The sequence below is a fragment of the Cricetulus griseus genome, chromosome 7 (assembly GCF_003668045.3).
Source record: "Cricetulus griseus strain 17A/GY chromosome 7, alternate assembly CriGri-PICRH-1.0, whole genome shotgun sequence".
Classification (NCBI taxonomy): Eukaryota; Metazoa; Chordata; class Mammalia; order Rodentia; family Cricetidae; genus Cricetulus; species Cricetulus griseus.
Genome location: NC_048600.1, coordinates 48,206,462 through 48,218,953, shown reverse-complemented (window position 1 = coordinate 48,218,953; position 12,492 = coordinate 48,206,462). Strand labels below are relative to the sequence as shown.

The 12,492-nt window shown below is 38.1% G+C and overlaps 1 long non-coding RNA gene across 1 annotated transcript; it reads left to right on the top strand.

Moving 5' to 3' along the window:
* The first annotated feature begins 10,385 nt into the window (after window positions 1-10,385).
* LOC103162248 lies at window positions 10,386-12,248 on the top strand. The gene is made up of 3 exons (XR_003487024.2): window positions 10,386-10,456; window positions 10,984-11,077; window positions 11,634-12,248. It is a non-coding gene; the product is annotated as an uncharacterized LOC103162248 (long non-coding RNA).
* Window positions 12,249-12,492: the final 244 nt, after the last annotated feature.

The following is a 12,492-nucleotide window of genomic DNA, read 5'->3' as shown; positions in this document are numbered from 1 at the left end:
TTTATATAGTAGATTAGGTTGATGGATTTTTGTATGTTGAACCATCCCTGCATCCCTAGGATGAAGCCTACTTGATCTGATATGTTCTTGGATTTGGTTTGCCAGTATTTTATTGAGTATTTTCGAATCAATTTTCATGAGGGATGTTGGTCTGTAGTTCTCTTTCTTAGTTGTGTCTTTGTGTGGCTTTGGTGCCAAGGTAATCCCCATCAAAATACTGGTACAATTCTTCACAGACCTTGAAAGAATAATACTCAACTTTATATGGAAAAACAAAAGACCCAGGATAGCCAAAACAACCCTGTACAATAAAGGAACTTCCAGAGGCATCATCATCCCTGACTTCAAGCTCTATTATAGAGCTATAGTCCTGAAAACAGCTGGGTATTGGCACAAAAATAGACAGGTAGACCAATGGAATAAAATTGAAAACCCTGATATTAACCCACATACCTATGAACACCTGATTTTTGACAAAGAAGCTAAAGTTATACAATGGAATGAAGAAAGCATCTTCAACAAATGGTGCTGGCATAATGGGATGCTGGCATGTAGAAGACTGCAGATAGATCCATGTCTATCGCCATGCATAAAACTTTAGTCCAAATGGATCAAAGACCTCAACATAAATCTAGCCACATTGAACCTATTAGAAGAGAAAGTGGAAAGTGCCATTGAACAAATTGGTATAGGAGGCCACTTCCTGAACATAACACCAGTAGCACAGACACTGAAATTGACAATTAATAAATGGGACCTCCTGAAACTGAGAAGCTTCTATAAGGCAAAGGACACAGTCAACAAGACAAAATGGCAGCCCACAGAATGGGGAAAGATTTTCACCAACCCCACATCCAACAGAGGGCTGATCTCCAAAGTTTACAAAAAAAAAAAAACAAATAATCCAATTAAAAAGAGGGGTACAGAGCTAAATAGAGACTTCTCAATAGAGGAATATAAAATGGCTGAAAGACACATAAGAAAGTGCTCAACATCCTTAACCATCAGGGAAATACAACTCAAAACAACTCTGAGATACCATCTTACTCCTGTCAGAATGGCTAAACTCAAAAACACCAATGACAGTTTATGCTGGAGAAGATGTGGAGAAAGGGGATCACTCCTCCACTACTGGTGGGAGTGCCAATTCATACAGCTGCTCTGGTAATCAGTATGATGATTCCTCAGGAAAATGGGAATCAGTCTACCACAAGATCCAACACTTCTACTCTTAGGCATATAACCAAAAGAAGGACATTCATACAACAAGGACATCTGTTCCACAATGTTCATCGCAGCATTATTTGTAATAGCCAGAACCTGGAAACAACCTAGATGCCTCTCAACTGAAGAATGGATAGAGAAAATGTGGTACATTTACACAATGGAGTACTACTCGGGGGTGGGGGTGGGGGGGAGGAAACACAATGGAATCTTGAAATTCGCAGGCAAATAGATGGAACTAGAAGAAAACATTCTGAGTGAAGTAACTCAGTTACAAATGACAAACATGGCATGTACTCACTCATATATGAATTTTAGACATAGAGCAAAGGATTCCCAGCCTACAATCCATACCTCCAGAGAAGCTAAGAAACAAGGAGTAACCTAAGAGAGACATACATGGTCCCCCCTGAGAAGGAGAAAGGGACAAGATCTCCTGAGCAAATTGGGAGCATGGGGGAGGGGAGAGGGAGCTAGAAGAATGAGAAAGGGAGAAGAGGAGGGGTGAGGAGGACATGAAGAAAGAAGCTAGTAGGTTGAGTCTGGGGAAAAATAGAGGAGAGCAAGATAAGAGATACCATAATAGAGGGAGCCATTATAGGTTTAAAGAGAAATCTAGCACTAGGGAAATGTCCAGAGATCTACAAGGATGACACCAACTAACAATCTAAGCAACAGTGGAGAAGCTACCTTAAATGCCCCCCCATAATGAGATTGATGATTACCTTATATGCCATCCTAGAGCCTTCATCCAGAAGCTGATGGACATAGAAATAGATACCCACAGCTAAACACTGAACTGAACTGGAACTCAGCTGCAGAGAGTGAGAAGTGATGATCAACCTGGTGAAACCCACAGAAACAGCTGACCTGAACAAGGGGGAACTCATGGTCCCCAGATTGATAGGTGGGAAACCAACATGGGGCTGGTCCAGACCCCATGAATGTGGGTGTCAGTGAGGAGGCCTCAGAAATCTATGGGGCCTCTTGTAGTAGATCAGTACTTATCCCTAGCAAAAGAATGGACTTTGGGAGCCCATTCCACATAGAGGGATACTCTCTCAGTCTAGACACATGGGGGAGGGCCTAGGCCCTATCCCAAAGAATATGACAGACTCTGAAAATCCCCCATGAAAGACCTTACCCTCCCTGGGGAGCAGAAAGGGTATAGGATAGGTAAGGTATTAGTGGGGGGCAGGGGAGGAGGGGAGGGAGAGGGAACTGGGATTGTAAAACAATCTTGTTTCTAATTTAAATAAAAAATGGAGAAACAACTATACATGCATGAAAGAAATGTAAAGGAAATTACCAAAATCACCAAATAATGAGGAAGACAAAAAAGATGTGTCTATCTTTTGCCATCAAATGAAACCTTTGGGTTACATCTCATTGAATTGCTGGCTATCTGGGCCCCTCAAAGATCCACAAACTACACAGGCAATTGCCATGGTTATTGGTTGCTTTCTACAAATTGATAGCAAGGCCCTATTTCTGGACAACACCTTCATAACCCATTGAACAAAGAGAAGTCAATCTAGTGTCTACCTAAAGCCTTCACTCCTACTGATTAGTGTTCATGGTACTGGAAGATATTCTGAATGCTACCAGAGAAGAAAGGTAAACATCAGTCCAGCTACAAACACTTTTTGATCTGCAATAGTGACCTGTTTGAAAGATACACTGGTGCAATAGTGTCACAAAAGTTGTGGGAGTAACCAACCACTATTTAATTGGATTTAAGTCCATTCCATGAGATGGAACCCATGGCTGGTACTGTTTGTGTGGTCAAGAACTTGGGACTAAATGGGCTGTGGACCTGGGGGAAAACCAAACACTTCTGCTCTGCTAAAGGAACATAGCAATGAAATGACTGCTAATGGCATTCTGCTACACTCATAGAATATTATCTTGCTCATCCCTCATCAGAGAAGCTCCCTCTTGCAGTAGATGGGAACAGATACAGAGACCCACAACTGGACAATGTGCAGAGAGGGAAAGACTTTGGAACATTCAGTTCTAAATGAGATATGCTCATAAAATCCCCTTCTACCTCAGAGTTCAGGAAAGTCTGCAGAAAGTAGTCAGAAAGACTGTAAGAGCCAGTGAGGATTGAGGGCACCAAGGAAACAAGGCCTTGTGTTAGTACTTGTAAGGATAAGTCTTTCCACCATGCTGCCCAAGCCCGGCTGCTGGTTAGGATCCGAGAGTTAGGGCCCCGAATAACACGGGGAGTCTTATATTAGTTTACAATGCTGCTGGCCAATTGACTAGAATTTCTTATATGCTAGTTCAGTGTTAATTATCATAAATCTATATATTTTATAAGGCTTATCTTATGCAGGATACCTTCTGCTGGAGTCCTCTTTCCAGGATCACATGGTGGCTCCAGAGCAGAGAGCAGGAGGAAGAGCAAGAGCAAGAGGATGATTTCCTTCTTATCCCTGCTTATATCTGAGTGGGCCTGCTATGTCGCTTCCTGCCTGGTTCTCTACTACATTTCCCAGAATCCTCCTTGACTCCTAGTCCCACCTATCTTGCTTTCCTATTGGCCAACAGTACTTTATTTATCAACCAATAAGACCAACATATACACAGAAGGGCCTCCCCATCAAGTACTGAATACTACAGCACTGATGTGCATATGAACTCACAGAGACTGAGGTAGATGGGGTCCCAGCGCTGAGAGGGGACATATGGCCCATCCTTAACCCAAGGTTATCTCCAGTTGATGCCTGTTCACAAAGTTAAAATTAGATTTTTTCAATGGAGTCTCACTGGGTAGGTAAATCACACTCAAAATCAGGCCTCATGCCCAGCAGTAGATGGCCAACCTAAAATGAACTCAATGGTACTTTGAATTTTTCTGGGTTTTTGTTTTGTTTTGTCTCATAATGCTTTCTTGCCTTTTTTTTTAACCTTACAGTTATTTCTCACATATTATGGTTTCCAATCATATTTTTATGGGGTTTCTCTGTGTGTGAATGTATATGTATGTGTGTGTCTACATCTATAAGTGCTTTTTCTTTGGCTCTTTTTTTCTATTTGTTTTGCCCCATTTTGGTTTGTTTTTATTTCACTTTTTGATGCTTGTTCATTTTCTAATGAGAGAGAGAAAAAGAGAGAGAGGAAGAAAGAAAGAAAGAAAGAAAGAAAGAAAGAAAGAAAGAAAGAAAGGTGTGGATTTGGATGGGTGGAGAAGTGAGGAAGATCTGGGCTGAACAGGGGAAAGGGAAAATATAATTGGAATGTATTGTATGTAAAACATTCATTTCAACTTAAAATTTTTAAATGAATTAATTAAAAATTAAAATTTAAAACAAAGCAAAAGCTAAATTAGAAATACCATGTGACAGTTATACACTCCCAGATATGCATTGAAGGTTAAGTCAACACTACACAAAGATACTCACATGCCCATGTTTACTGGTGCATTGTTCACAACAGGAAGACATGAACCAGCTTAGATGCACATTAAACATATAAATTGGTAAAGAAAATGTAATGCAATGTATGCTAAGTGGTATGCTTTCATCTGTAAAGAAAATGAAATTATGACATTTGCAGGAAAACAGATGCAAATGGAGCTCAAAATATTTAAGTTTTTGTTTTAGACTTGATATCATGTAGCTGAGGCTAGCCATGTCTGGTGTTTGAAAAAGATTGGCCCCCATAGGCCCATATGATGCTTAGTTATCAGAGAGTGGCACTACTTGAGAAGAATTAGGAGGTGTGACCTTGTTAGTAGGAATGAGCTTGTTGGAGGAAGTGCATCACTGAAGGTGGGCTTTGAGGTTTCAGAAGCCTACTCCAGGCCTTGCTCTTCCTGCTGCCTGCAGACCCAGACGTAGAACTCTCAGCTACATTTCTAATCACCATGGTCATGGTATCTCTTCACAGCAATAGAACAAGACCCTCCTGACTCCACCTTCTCAGTGCTGAAGTTACAGGCATTCATCATCTCACTTGATTTCCATGGTTCCAGGGTTTTGTGCATGCTAGCAAGCACTCTGCCAGCTGTGCTACAAACACTCCCTCAGAAATTGTTATGTTATGCTAAGCAAATAAGCATGTGTGTGTGTGTGTGTGTGTGTGTGTGTGTGTGTGTGTGTGTGTGTGTGTGTGTGTGTGACTCATGAAAGTAGAAAAGGGATTATGAAAGAGGAGGAAGAGATTCTGAAAGAGAGAAAAGGAGAGCACAATGGAATACATGAAAGCAGGAGAGAGGATTTTTTGGACTGAAAGGAGATCAGCAAGAGGAAGATTAAGCTCATAAAATACTCTTTCATATATTGGGTCAATAAAACATGAAACATTTAAGATCAAACTATCTGGTTAGTAGGCTACATACATTTCAACCCTGAGCTTTCTTTCTAGGGAGAGGAATCTGCTGATCCTGTTTTTCTTGTCATTAGCCACATAGGCTTTCCATTCCTTCTTGAGTCAATTTCAATGAGTGAGGTGATAAGAAGAATTTGTTCCTTCGTCCGTGTTCTTCAATAACTTGGCAACATTCCCCACAGTTTTTTTTTGTGTTGTTTACTTAATGTAAATTACATTTGCTTTTATTTTTTCATTCTTTAAATTGTTTATTGTGCTTTTTCTTTCTTTTTGAACAGGATGATCAGAGATCTGTCTATTAGTCTTTTAAAAAGAAGACATTTATTTCTCAATACTTTCTCTCCTTATTACATATGTTAATATTTTCTTTAAGCTTGTATTGTTGAACAGTTTTGTTTGTAATTGTGATGGTTTGAATGAAAATGGCTCCCATAGGCTCACAGGGAGTGGCACCATTAGGTATGGCCTTGTTGGAGGAAGTGTTGTCACTGGAGGGTGGACTTTGAGTCTTTATATGTTTAAGATAGGCCCAGTGTCACTCTCTCTTCTTGCTGCCTACTATATCTAGATATAGAACTCTTGGCTCCTTCTCTAGCACCATGTCTGCTTCCTTGTTGCCATGCTCCCAGCCATGATGATAGTAAACTAAACTTCTAAAACTGTAAGTCAGCCCTATTAAATGTTTTCCTTATTAAGAGTTGGCATGGTCATCATGTCCCTTCACAGCAATAGAAACCCTAAGACATTAATGTTGAAATTTTTTCTGAGGCAATAGACACTTTAAATTTTATTAAAGCACCACAGAATGTGGTAATACATCAATATGTCACATGGTACCCTATGGATATATACAATTTTAAGTGTACAGTTAAAATTAATTTAATTTTAAGAATGTAAGTACTCAAGATTGTACCTTTCTCTAAGGGTTCGGCAGTAGTTGTGCTGTATGAATCTAATGTAAAGAAAATTTTATTATCTTTCAGCTTTAAAATTCTAAGTGTTCTGGTCAGCCACTGTTTCTTTTAGCAGTAAGATTTCTAGAAATTTCTTTTTAATTTTTAATTGATTGTTCCAGAAATTTCAGTATGTATTTCCCCCAACTAGATTTCACTGTCCTTTTAAAAAATGAAATCTATTAAGATTTATCCATGTTCACTGTTCCAACTGACATGTCAACAATTTCCTCAAAGATTATTAGCCTCTTGCCTGAAGCTCATCTTTCAGATCTCTTCATAGTAAATTCTAATTCCTGTGCCTAGATGTATAAAGATTTCCCTTGTCTGTTTGTCTGTATTTAGAATGTGTTGCTTGATTCTGCATAGAGCTTGCCAGAGCATGAAAAGCCAAATCAGCAACCTCTGACCAATTTTATCGAGACATCACATGCCATAAAGTACTCAGTTCAAATCACACAGCTTGCTAGCTGAAGCCTAAACCAAGATAACACCTGCGCTGTCTCTACAAGTTCCTCAGGCCTCTGCATCACAGCTTTCCCACTCTCTCCCACCCTCCACACCCTAGTTGTCTTAGTTAGGGTTTCTATTGCTGTAAAGAGACACCATGAACATGGCAACTCTTATAAAGGAAAACATTTAATGGAGGTGGCAGCTTACAGTTTCAGAGGTTCAGTCCATTATCATCTTGGTGGGACCACAGCGGCATACAGGTAGACAAGGTGCTAGAGAGGTAGCTGAGAATTCTACGTCTTGCAGGAAACAAGAAGTGAACTGTTACACTGCGTGTGGCTTGAGCATATATGAGACTTCAAAGCCCACCTCTATAGTGACTCACTTCCTCCAACAAGGCCACACCTACTCCAACAAGGCCACACCTCCTAATAGTGCCACTCCTTGTAGAGGTCATTTTCTTTCAAACCACCCACACTAGGCAACACTGACCTGCGCTCTCTCACAAAAGATTAGCCTGCAATTTTCTGAAATTTTATATAAACAACTCATTCCATATCGAGTCTTCATCTGGTACTTTCATGCAAGAAAATTATTTTAAAATTCACCTATGCCGTTTCAGGTGTTAGCAGCCAGCATCTTTTATTATTGAGCTGTGTTCAGGGATCTCAGTACACTGGTGGAAAATTACATTGTTTGCAGTTTGGAGATAGTACAATTAAGGATGCTATGAACATTTTTGTTGTTGTTTTGTGGGTTTTTCTGTATCAGTATTTGTACAGATATATGCTTTTATCTCTCTTGAGTAAATATGTACAATCATTGTGGCTGGATCAGACAGTAGGACCATATGCTATATCTGGGCCTAACAGTTAAAAAATATTGCCAACTTGCTTTCCAAATTAGCTGTGCCATTTTACATACTCACTTGTGGCATATAAGGCTTCCAATATCTCCAAATCCTTAATTCTTTATGTATTAATGGTAAAGTTTAATTAACTTCAGGCTTACTCACACACAAACACTAACATACACACCCACAAGTATTGTCCAAGAATGTGTGAGCATGCATGTGCACACCACACACACATACACATGCAAAAACTCAGTTATATATTCAGAACCATTTCAAACTTCCTTTTCCCACACAATATAGCCATCTGGACTCAGTGATTAGTTCTAGAATGACCTTTAACCTCAAGTTTATTTTCTTTAATAGTTTTAGTGATATAGTTGGGAATTAACGCCATTTGTTTTGTTTCTTATAGTGATAATTCATCTACTATATTTTGTTTCCCTAAGACAGAGTTTTTTCTGCATAGCCCTGTCTGTCCTGGAACCTATTTTGTAGACAAGGCTACAAGAACTCACAGAGATCTGTCTGCCTCTGCCTCCCAAGTGCCTTTAACTTCTGGGCAGACAGAAGCAGGTGGATCTCTGTGAATTCAAGGCCAACTTGGACTACACATGGAGTTCTAAACCAGTCAGGGCTACACCGTGAGACCTTTGTCTAAAAACAAACAAACAAACAAAAACAAAAAGCAAAAACAAATAAACAAAATTTCATTGGCATTAGTTGAAATTTCCATTATTTTCTTTCTTCTGGTGCCTTTGGATTTAATATGCTCTCTGGTTTCTTAAGGGAGAGTTTGAGACCATTAATTTGAAAACTCCTTTCTGTTCTAATATAAGCATATAGCACTGTAAATTTCCTTACAAATACAAATTTTGTGGTGGCCTATAAATTTTGATATGTTTTCACTTTTGTCTGTTTTGAATCACAGATTCCTTTTGTTTTGTCTATTTGACCCTTCAATTATTTAGGAGTGTGTTATTTAGTTTTAAATATTTGTGGACATTTCAGAGATCTTTCTGTTATTAACTTATAATTTGATTTTATTGTGGTTAAGGAACATGCTGTGTGAGACTAGGCTCCTTCTAACTTTATTGAGATTTGTTTTATAGCCCAAACTGTGGTGTATCTTGGTAAACATTCTTTGGACATTTGAAAAGAATATGTATTTTGCTGTTGTTGGGTGGAGTGCTGTATAAATGCCATTTGGGTCAGGTTGGTTAATTTCATTGTTCAGGTCTTGTATCTCTTTACTGATTTTCTCTCTACTTATTCTATCCATTCTTGAGAGCAAGATAGATATTGAAACCAAATTTCTTGTTTTAGTTCACTTCTATTAATTTTACATCATGTTCTAAACTGCCCATGTTTAGTGTTATATCTTGATAAATTTTATCATGATAAAATGAATTTCTTTGTCTCTGGTAATATTTTCATGGTTTGAAATCTCACCACTCCAATTTTCTTTTGATTAGGGAAAATGTGTATCTTTTTTATCATCCTTCTCTCAATTTTCTCTTTACATATAAAAAGCATTCTCTATTGGTAGGATTTAGTTGAGTGTTTATTCATTTTAAAAACTCTAATTTTGAAAAATTTGTCCTTTAATTGCAGACATTTGCAACATTTACATTTAATGTAATTATATGCATGGGTTCAAGTGAAATGTTTTGGAATTTGTTTTCTGTCATTCCCATCTCTTCTTTGTTCTGTTTTCCTCATTTGTTCTGCCTTTTTTCAGATTGATGTTTTTATTATTCTATTCTGTCTCTTTTGGTTATAAAGCATAACTCCTTTATAGTTATAGTGGTTATTTTAGGGGCTTACAGTACCCGTTGCTTACTTATCACACTCAAGTGATGGCATGCTGCTGCAACACAGTGTACTAAATATCACAGTGCCCATAGTATCAGCGCACAGCACCAAGCAGCTTTCTGCCACTCCTCACTTATTACTAGGACCTCACTATGGCACACTGCCTGTGGTGCAGTTTTGTAAGCATCCTACACACACACTTCTTCATTCATGTGGTACTTATTGTCATGTTTTTACTTAGGTAAAATTATAAGCCACATACTGCATTATTGGGTTTGATTAAAGGTCATATTGTAATTTTAAGGTTTTTTTTTTCTAGTTATCCATCTGGTTTCTACATTATTTACTAACATTTATTGAGCTTCTCTGGTTGTGAATTTGTTGGAAAAGCATTCATTCTGCCTTAACTTTTAGAATTTTTTTTGTGTGTGTGCAACTCCAGATTAATGTTATTTTTCTTCTGACACTTTAAGTTGTTGTTCTTAGCATTTTTTTTCCAGAAAGAATCTTGGCATCATTTTAACTGTTGGACATATCTTTTCCGTTGGCCATTTTGGGGTGTTCTCTTTATCCCTGGCTTTGAACTGCTTCACTATAATGTACTTGCGACTCACTTTGATGCAGTTCATTGATGTTTACTGAGGCAGAGCTTGGTTGAGCCTCTTGGATGCTCCATTTATAGTTATCATTACATTTGGAAACTGTGTGGCTATTACGTCTTCACATATTTCTTCTGTCTTCTTGTTCCTTCAGGGACTCCAGTTACACCGGTTACATGGCATGAAGATTCCCACAGCTTACAGGTTCTTCTCATTGTGAGGTTGTTTATCTGCCTGTTTTGCATAGTTTCTGTTACTACCCTCTCACTGTCTCTTTTGACTTCATGTCTCAGGCTGTATAATTTTCATCTTGGACATTAGAGGCTTCGCCTCTATAAATTTGATTTGTGTTTGTTTTTTAAATACCTTGGTTCCTTTTTCTTAACATTTGAACATGAAAGTTATAGTTAAAGTAACTAATTTAGTGCCTTTGTATGTTAAATGTGTTTGTTTCAGTTCTGACTGAATTTTCTCTTTCTTATGCACAAGGCATTGTGTCTTCCAAGCCTTTGAATGCCTAGAAATACTTGGGGGGAGGCATTTCCTTTCAATAATTACAAATATTTAATATATAAATGATTAAAGATAGATTTAGTTGACAGCTAACATTGCTTTCACTTTGCATAGTACACTATTTTGAAGTGTCTTTATTAAGAAGCAGTTCAGTCAAGCTCACAAACAAATGCATTCATTAATCACATAGCTATCATTTTGTGGTGATAATGCTTAGTATCTATTCTCTTCATAGTTTTCAATAATATGTATCATCATCAACATAGTTACCTTGCTGCACAATGGAGCTCCTGGGATTTATTCTTCATCTATCTGCATCTATACTTCAGGTATACACCCCAGATGCGTGCCCTGCATTTCGCTTCTTGCTTCTGTGAGATGTGTTTTCATGATGAGGTTTATCTTTCTGTGCTTGGCTTATTTCACTTAATATAAAGTCCTCCAGGCTTATCTCTACTTTCACTAATGTAGGAACAGAGGTTCTCTGTTCAGCCTTCTTCAGTTTGTTGATGTTAAGATACTACATAGTTTGTGTGTATTATGTCCCAAACCTAAACTAATGGTGCTTTTAAATGGATTTATTTCTTGAATAATGCAGAAAGTGAACAGAGCCACAAAATAGTGCTATTATATTAGTTTTTTTAGAATAATTAGGTTTTTAAAGGTATATAGATGTATATATGTATAACATATACATGCATACATACATAATAACATATATATGTTATATGTTATAACATATATATGTATATGTATATATAACATATATATGTATATATATATATATGCTATAATGTTTTTTTCGTCTTTTCTGAGCAGACATATTTGGTCATATACTAACATACGCGGTCACACATTAATTCTAATATTTTTTGAAAATTCTAGTGTTTAATGTCTGGCTTCAAAAAGGGGAAAAACGAAGAGGAAGGGGATATTAATGCCCTCTCCCCCTCACGGAGTGTTCTTCCAATGGAGGGGAGGCCCTGTCCCTCTAGGAGAAGCTACAGCAGCAATGATCGTCTTTCTTTGTGATCAGAAGTAGTTCCTAGAAATCTGACCACAAGTGATGAAACTGTGGAGGGAAGTGTCCCTTTAATCTGCCTGGACTCATCGAAGGTGTGTGCAAGTCACTTCTGGAGCACACAAAGAGACCTCTGCCATGGAACTACAGAGAGGGGGTGAGTGGTTGCCCTGGTGCTCTGAGCAGAAATCGACTAAACATCACCTCTTAGCCTCCTTGGAACTTGCAACCCTCCCGCTGTTTCTAGGGTTTGAAAATCTTTACACCAGGCAGATTCTGATAGGTTGAGGTGAGAGATAGGTTCCTGATGCTTTCTACCCACCATGCTTCTATCCAATTAATGTTGGCTTTGACATACACTAGGTATAATTCCCATTGTGCCATTTTTGTATCGCTGATGAGTCCCTGAAGAAATACCCAATCCCCTCATGCATTATATATTGTTATTTGCCTCTAAAAATCTAAGTATCTTCATAACACTTGTTCTAAGTCCTTATCTGCCAGTTCTAATCATCATGTCTCTTTTGCTGTGTTTTCTCTTATGATTGGTTGCTTCCTCAGATGACATTTTTTTACTTTTTTTAAATTTTATTTTATTCATTATGTATACAACATTCTGCTTCCATGTGTATCTGCACACCAGAAGAGGGCACTAGATCTCATAACAGATGGTTGTGAGCTACCATGTGGTTGCTGTGAATTGAACTCAGGACCTCTGGAAGA